Here is a 7,854-nt window from a genome sequence, read left to right as displayed (position 1 = left end):
GGCACTAGAAAGATCAGGCTTTACACCAGCACATAGACAACCGGCACTGGTAGTAAAAGGAAGCATACTGACACAAAAGCCGACAGGAATTTTGTTTGTAATATATTTTGTTAATTACTGTAACATCATTGTAAGATGACTTGGCAAGTTGTAAAATGACTCATATATATAAGAGATCATTGTAGAACATTTTAGAAATAGATGGAAGAAAATAGATAGGCGAAATAAGATAGACCTATTATGCGAATTATAGGTTAAGGGTTTATGTATGAAGCATAGCTATAAACCGGTATTGGATCTAGCATAGTAGATGCTATTTTGAAGTAGTACAAGACATTGGATTTATATAATCCATTTTGTAAGTCAGTTAGACTTCCCATTTTGTAATTGAGCAGTGAGCTCTAGGCACTTGGCCTTCCTGCATGTGTAGGCCCCTCTTGTAGCAGTAATATTCTCTTATTGGCCAGTAAGTGAATATTGTGGGTCACAAATCCCATCGAGGTTTTTCCCACACTAGGTTTCCTCATTAAACTACTGTGTTATGGTGTGTTTTTCATGTGGTTATTGTTATCTCTATTTATTTTATTATTTCTTGTTTACCGGTATACAATATTAATATGATCTACATGTTTTAAGTTAAGAAAATATTATAACTAGTTAGACACTGATTCACCCCCCCCCCCCTCTTAGTATCTATGGGAATCCTAACAAATAATACATACCTTACCAAGAGCTTACTGAGGGGATTTTTGATGAAGGATGCACACTTTCAGAAACAATGATCTAGGTTGCTTATAAATTATGTACACTTTCGAGAAAGGAGGAGATCCTAGTCAAGGATATATATCTCAAAGCGAGGAGGAAATCCTCAAGAAGGACATAAAATTTATGAAAGGAAGATAATATTTCATGAAAAATACATCTCCAAAAGGGGAAAGTGGACCATTATAAAGGTTGAATATTCTCAAACTATTCTTGCCCCACAATGTAAATACAAGAGTAATTAAGTTATTATGTTGCTATCCAAGTATTATTTTATATAAAATTGTACCACCATAAATGATAATGAGCCTCAAAGGGTAAGCTACAAATGTCACATAGTGGGGATCAACAAAATAGAAAAATGTTATGCAATTATATGATCTAAACTAAATTAAGAAAAAGGTGATTATCACATGCTATAAGAATCATACAATTATGAAAATTTGTCTAAATTGTTTCTCAAATTGTCTATAATGAATAGTATTATGACCATACATATTATAGTTAAGTACAAATTTGTACAAAGGAAGAGATTTTGTATGCTCACCTCATTGAGTTTCATAATATTCTAAAGGTGGAAAATGTTAAACATGTTAAATATCTAGACAACAAAGAGGGGGGGTGAATAAGTTGTCAGATTTATTTTTTTCTTCAATTCATCTACAAATTTGGAGTAAACAACATAATTAACTAATACAGATATAACAGAAAAACATATACACACAAAAAATCACACATTAAACACCAAATATGACATGGAAAACCCAAGAAGGGTAAAACCATGAAGAATGTTAGTTCTCCATATATAACACCAGTTAAGGTGATATTAAGACAAAACAACGTATCTTTAAGTGGTAACTTATGGGAATGAAATGAAATGACGTGGAGAGGATTTTGAATTCTAGTTTAGGCGGGAAGTCTTGTGCTAGCCTTGTGATCTAGGACATAGGTTGTAAGGAAGGATCATGGGATGCACCTAAGACTACAGATCCTTAGGCGGATGGCAAGGATCCATTCGTTGGGGACCCACAAGGGAGAGACAAACCTTTGGATCCGGGTGGTACCTTAGTATAGGTACCCAATCGGTTGGATGTTTCTCACCCTTGGTCCTCTTGTTTCATGTCAAACCGAGCGGTAAATCATCTTTCCCTAAGGTACGTAATATTTTTGATCTTGCATAGGGGAGATTTGCGATAGAAATTCCTGATCTTGTGATTGATCATGATATTTATTTGATGGCCTTGACTCTGGTATGTAAATTCCTGGGTCCTAGACCTAATATTGATGTTGTTAGGGTGTATGCTAGAAAAAAGTGGATTCTGAAGGGACAGGTTAAAATTACTGCTATTTCAAAAGGATCTCTTTTCCTCACTTTTTTCTGTGAGAAAGAAATGACTAAGATTCTTTGTGGCGGCCCTTAGGTGACAGGGAAAACTGCTTTGGCACTTCAGAAGCGGTTGCCCTTGATGTATCTTAATGAATCATTCTTTTCTCGGGCCCCTATGTGGGTAAGACTCCTAGGTCTTCCCTTGCAATTTTGGGTTGAAGATGTCTTTAATGGACTGGGAAACTCTTTTGGTGAAATCCTATCCATTGATCGAACAATAGCTGCTAGAAGAAGAATCACCTTTGCAAGAATCTATGTCGGTGTCTCATAAGGAACATATATGCCTCTCTCAATAGAGATTAACTTCGGGCTTGGGAAATGGATCCAACAACTGGAATATGAGAGTGTGCCTTTTGTGTGCTTTCACTACAAAAAGGCTAGGCACATTGCTAAGAAATGTCCATTGCAGGCTGAAAAAGAAGAAAGCGAAAAAAGAGAGAAAGATGCGATGGAAGGCTAAAAATCCTAGTAAGAAGGCAAAAGAAGAGATACATAATGTTATCATTCCTAATACCTTTGAGAAAAAGGAAAATACAAATAAGGAAGGTACAAAGTGTTAGGCCCAATATGGAAAGCTAATGTACTAAGAGGGGAGGGGTGAATAAGTACTTCAAAAAATTTCTTCAATAAGAACTTTACTGTTATGAATAAACTGAATAATGCAATAACATAATATAAAGCTAAAACAAATAGATAACAATCATACATGATTCACTCCATAACACATATATTTTGGTTACACAAAAACTCTTGGTTAGAGAGAAAAACTGCGGTGGAGATGGCACCCACAACTTCACTACTACAATAATAAAGAGTGCTCGGTTAGAGCTACATGTTTAGCTATTTCTGATAGCTTACCCTGTTAGGGGTAATAAGATCTGTTAGATCTACCTTCCTAAAGGATTTTACAACACTTAAACTAAATGTTGCACCTGGTTAGAGGGTTTACAATTTATAGACTTGATTAGTGTCTTTTACCCTATTAAAGGTTTCTCTTACAACTTCAAAATATTACAATAAAATCATTACAAATATTTGCAACTTTACATCTGGAATGTTATAGCAGATTCTATGTGCTCAGAATATGATTACCTTGCTTATAGCATACCTCGCTAACCCATATAGTAACTTGGTAAACCCTTTTGTTTACTCTGTTCTTTAACTGTTCTCTGAAAACCTTCTCAGTGACCTCTATGTCTCTATAACAGTCTTCTTACACTTGTGCACACACCTTGTTAATTCTTAACTCATGCTGTATAAATAGATCTCTTATGTCGGTGATCCATTCATTGCTTTGATCTTACAAATATGATTTATCAAATGAATAACCATGCAAGATATTTCATTGGTTAAATGACCTCAAAATCATACACAATCTTTAAGTGCAATTTCCAATGTGATAACGGTTAGATGTTCCTCGATCTTGTAACACATTTTCATATGTATGTCCAGGTTCAATGAATTTGGTAACACATTTAACTCGGTGTGTCATCTTTGCTGCTCGGTAGACATGGAATGATACTCGGTAGACAACTCGGTGTAAACTACACTATGAGACTACTTTCTTCTGTAACCAACTAGATTGTGCATACCGACTGAATATTTTGGTAGTAGTAACCGACTAGAGTATATAGTATAACTTTTACATGAAACTAATAGCAACTTGATAAGTAGTAACAATCTCCCCTTTTGACATTAGTTGAGATGTTTGACAAAAAACTACTTTCAAAGTTATACCTCAAAAATCTATATACTTGCAAAATTTGACTATACTGATAGTATATACAATAGTCAATAATATAATAAATCCAGATATACTCCCATTATCGATATAGTGTACAAAAGTCTAATTTTGCATGCTTGGTGATTAATGTTCCATGTGCTACTCTTGATATTTGCTTATTGTCCTATTCACTACTTGGTTCATTGCTCTTGGATACTCTGCTTGCTCTGCTTGGTATACTCCCCCTATATACTATACTCCTTTTATTTGATACTTTGAATACTATATCACTCCCCCAATACTGTATTACTCCCCCTTTTTGACAAACATCAAAACTTAATTACCATTCGGGGGTGGTAACTGATCAAAAATGGATTTGTACTTGGTCGGGACTTCATTGAGAGCGACAGAGAGTGCATTCTTTACACTATCCATTAAAGAATTTTGTGCTTGAATATCAGCCAATAATGATATTAAGCCATCTAGAGTGCTTCCCTCTTGTGTAGTAGATAGGAGGTGGTTTGGTTGATCTGTTCTTGGACGGATGAAAGCTGAGGAAGGAACAATGTCTATAGTGTCATTATATCCATCCCGATCTTCTGTTCTTCATTTCTTAAGTCCAATTGTTGAGCCATGAGTTGTTGTAGCTTGGTATAAAAAATATGAACTTAATTTGGCTTTGTGGTCAACTTATTTGAGAGATCGATGATCTCTTTCTCAATTGCCTCTGTTTTATTTTTAATGCCTTTAATGAATAAAGAAAATGTGCAGAGTTTCTGAAATAAATAAAGAATGTGCTTGAGTTGAGGAGTCAACTCAGCAATAAATTTGACAAGTTTAACTTTGCCAATAGCTATATCTTTCTATACCTCTTCTATCATTTTAGCAGTGAGCTCTTTGTCTTTTAGTTTGCTCAAATACTCTGATGCATCTACTCCAGATGTCTCTATATTTGTTAGGAGTTCATCCAGTTGAATGTGGATGGCTACATCAGTGGATACTGTAGCTTCAGGTAGCATATCTATTAAGAGTTCTTTCACCTTCTGAAGTACTTTCTTTTTGTTTTGAATGGCCATTTGCTTCTCTTGTTTGGCCTTTGCTTTGCATAGTTCACCAAAATCAATGAGTGCTTGCCCCTTTAATTTTGATATATCAACATTGGGCAACACTATTGGTTTTGCCAAATCAACTTTAAAACTATTCTTTTTCATCTTCTTTTCTTTACCTTTCATCGATGGAACTAAGACAATGGCTTGTGAGGCTTGATGACCCTTGGTAGGTTGCTCGGTAGAGGCAACACTTTGATCAGTTTCTTTAGCCTCTATAGTGTCCTTCTGTGTCTTGGTACTCGGTGTCTCAGTTGCAACATTCTCAGTGCTAGACGGAGCTTGAGATATCTGTTCTTTAGTAGTACCTTCTCTTGTTGTAGACTTGAGACCTTCGGTGCCTTGATCCGTGTCATGAGGGATTTCGGTTGAGACAGGTTGCTTGACTAGTGGATAAGGCTGAACTTGTTCCAAGACTGATTCACTAGATACAAGTTTTGCAAATGCATTGCCTTCTATAATTTCCTGTTTTGGTGCCTCTGTATCCATGACATCTTCATCTATTTGTATGGTGTCAGCAGGGTCTTGCTTGATAACATCAGGATCTTGCTCAGTGACATCAACAATCTCAACTGTAGCTTGCTCACCGTCATCCTTGATTTTAAAGATTTCCTGCCACTTTGTTTTTGTCTCATTTTCAACTTCAATGTACAGCCCATTCATCAGTTTTAAGGCTCTTTGTTTGATAAGAAACTTTGAGTTGTAGGTTGTCAGATGTTCTTTTATTTCAGCTACTGACATGTCAGGAAAAAGATGAACCAGACTTCTTTCTCTGATCTGTTTCTCCAAGTCCATTGCATACTTCCACCTATTATCAGTATGCAAGTAAAGTTCATTTGGAAGTGACTTTTCTAGTTCCAATGGAGCTAATTGGAATTTTAGAAGTGTGCAGATGACAACTTCTTCAATTTGTCTCTTCTCATCATTATTTTTGGTCTCATACTTTACATATTTGAATGAACCAAATCCTCCATATTCTTTCAGATTAGCACAGAAGTTTTCAGCACTATGTATATTTACCTTCTTGCTTTTGACAATCTGAAATTTTCTTGCATCCTCTGATTCAGTATCACTAGACTCTTTTGCCAAAATGAGTCTTTGAGTAGATTTCTTGTAGGTCTTTGTTACCTTGGGAGCAGTAACACTTTTTGTTTTCTTACTCGGTGAGGCTGCAGATGCTCTTGTGTTAGGTCGCTTTGGAAGTGGAGTCGGCGAGGCCTTTGATGTGTCCTATTTCTTTCTCTTCAACACTTTACCCTTAGGCAATTCAGTGCTTAGTGTTATTGTTGCCTCTTAGGCTTCAGATTCCTCTTTGGTAATGGCAATGGTGCCTTTGACAGGTGTAGAGGAAGAGTCTTCTCTGAATTTCTCTGACAATGCCTTTATCATTTTTGTTGCCCTTCTTGTAGCTTTGGGTACTACAATGCTCATCTTTACCTTTTCCTTTACTTCCTCATAGGTTCCATACCTTAGCCCAGTAGCATGCCTCGGTAACGTGAGAAATGCATCAATTTGCTATTGTGTGATGTCAAAATCAATCTTGTATCCCATAGGTGACAAAGATTGAGTTCTTGGTTCCACAACATTCACATAACAGTAATCAGTGTCAACTTCAAAACATATATCATTTTTGTATTTCTCTACTAGCTAGGGTGGAATCTGGTATTTGTTATGAATTTTCTCTTGAAATTTACTGAAGTAGTCATCCATAATATCATTTAAATTATCACCTAACTTCTTGATGAAGTCATTTATCTGATGGGTGATTGGTTGGTGTAGTTCCCAAACAACTTTACCAACTGATGGAAAGAATTTTTCAAAATAGAAAAACATGCATACAAGTAATGATCCAAACTTTAGTGTATTAGCCAAGTTGTTTTTTCTTTGGCTTCCTAATGGTGTTCAGATTCTCAAATAGGTTCTTTAGCAACACCTCACATAGATCAATTTTCATTCCCTTTTTCACAATTTTGTATGCCAGGTCTACTGCTACACAGGGTACACTCTTTTCCCTTGTTGATTGGAAGAAACAGTAACCTATAACTCTAATAGCAAATTTTAGTTCTTCATCTGTGACTTTGTTCAATTTCAATCCTCTGCAATCTGATTCCACTTTGGTTAAACTAATCAATTCCTTCTGTGATATCATCTTTTGGGCTCGGGCATGATCATAAATGGGGTAACCGGTAATCAAATGAATGATCTCCTTGGTAATCTTAAATGGTTGTTCTTCTAGCCACATGAAATCATCGTGAACTTTGCTTAGAACAAACTTAACCCACTAGGGTTTGAACACATGGGGATAGGTTAGGGCTTCAGTTAATCCCTTGATCTTGATGTGTTCATACTTTCTATTCAATTTACCATCTATGCATAGTTCATCATAGGTGTCTTTAATTTCAACATGACCAAGTTCTTCAACATGACATTTGGTGAAGAATCTCACATCTTCGACTAACAACACTCTATTCGGGATGAGTGAAAAAGCGGTTTTGTCATATGGTTCAGATGCAACTTTGGGAGTCAAAGAGTATTTTAGTGAGGGCTTCTCTACATTCTTGACAACAATGGGATCTTGGATCTTAGGTGCCATTGTAGATTTCAGATAAAAGCTAACAAAGAATTCTTAGGGTTTCAGGATTTTCAAACGACAGATGCTTTATACTTAGCAGATAATGGTAACTAGATAAGATTGGTAAACCAACTTAACAATGCATTGAGATTGATGTAAATACCTTGAATTTTCTTTGTAGGAGGTTTTGATCACCTTGGATTCTCTTTGCTCTCCTCTCTCAAAAACTTGGTAAGTGAAAATGACCACGAAAATGCTTTTAAGTACACATTATACCTTATCGAGCTTCGTGTGGGTTAGGTCA

This window comes from Cryptomeria japonica, chromosome 10 (genome assembly GCF_030272615.1).
Source record: "Cryptomeria japonica chromosome 10, Sugi_1.0, whole genome shotgun sequence".
Taxonomy (NCBI): Eukaryota; Viridiplantae; Streptophyta; class Pinopsida; order Cupressales; family Cupressaceae; genus Cryptomeria; species Cryptomeria japonica.
The sequence above is the reverse complement of the archived record's forward strand: the minus strand, read 5'-3'. Positions refer to the sequence as shown.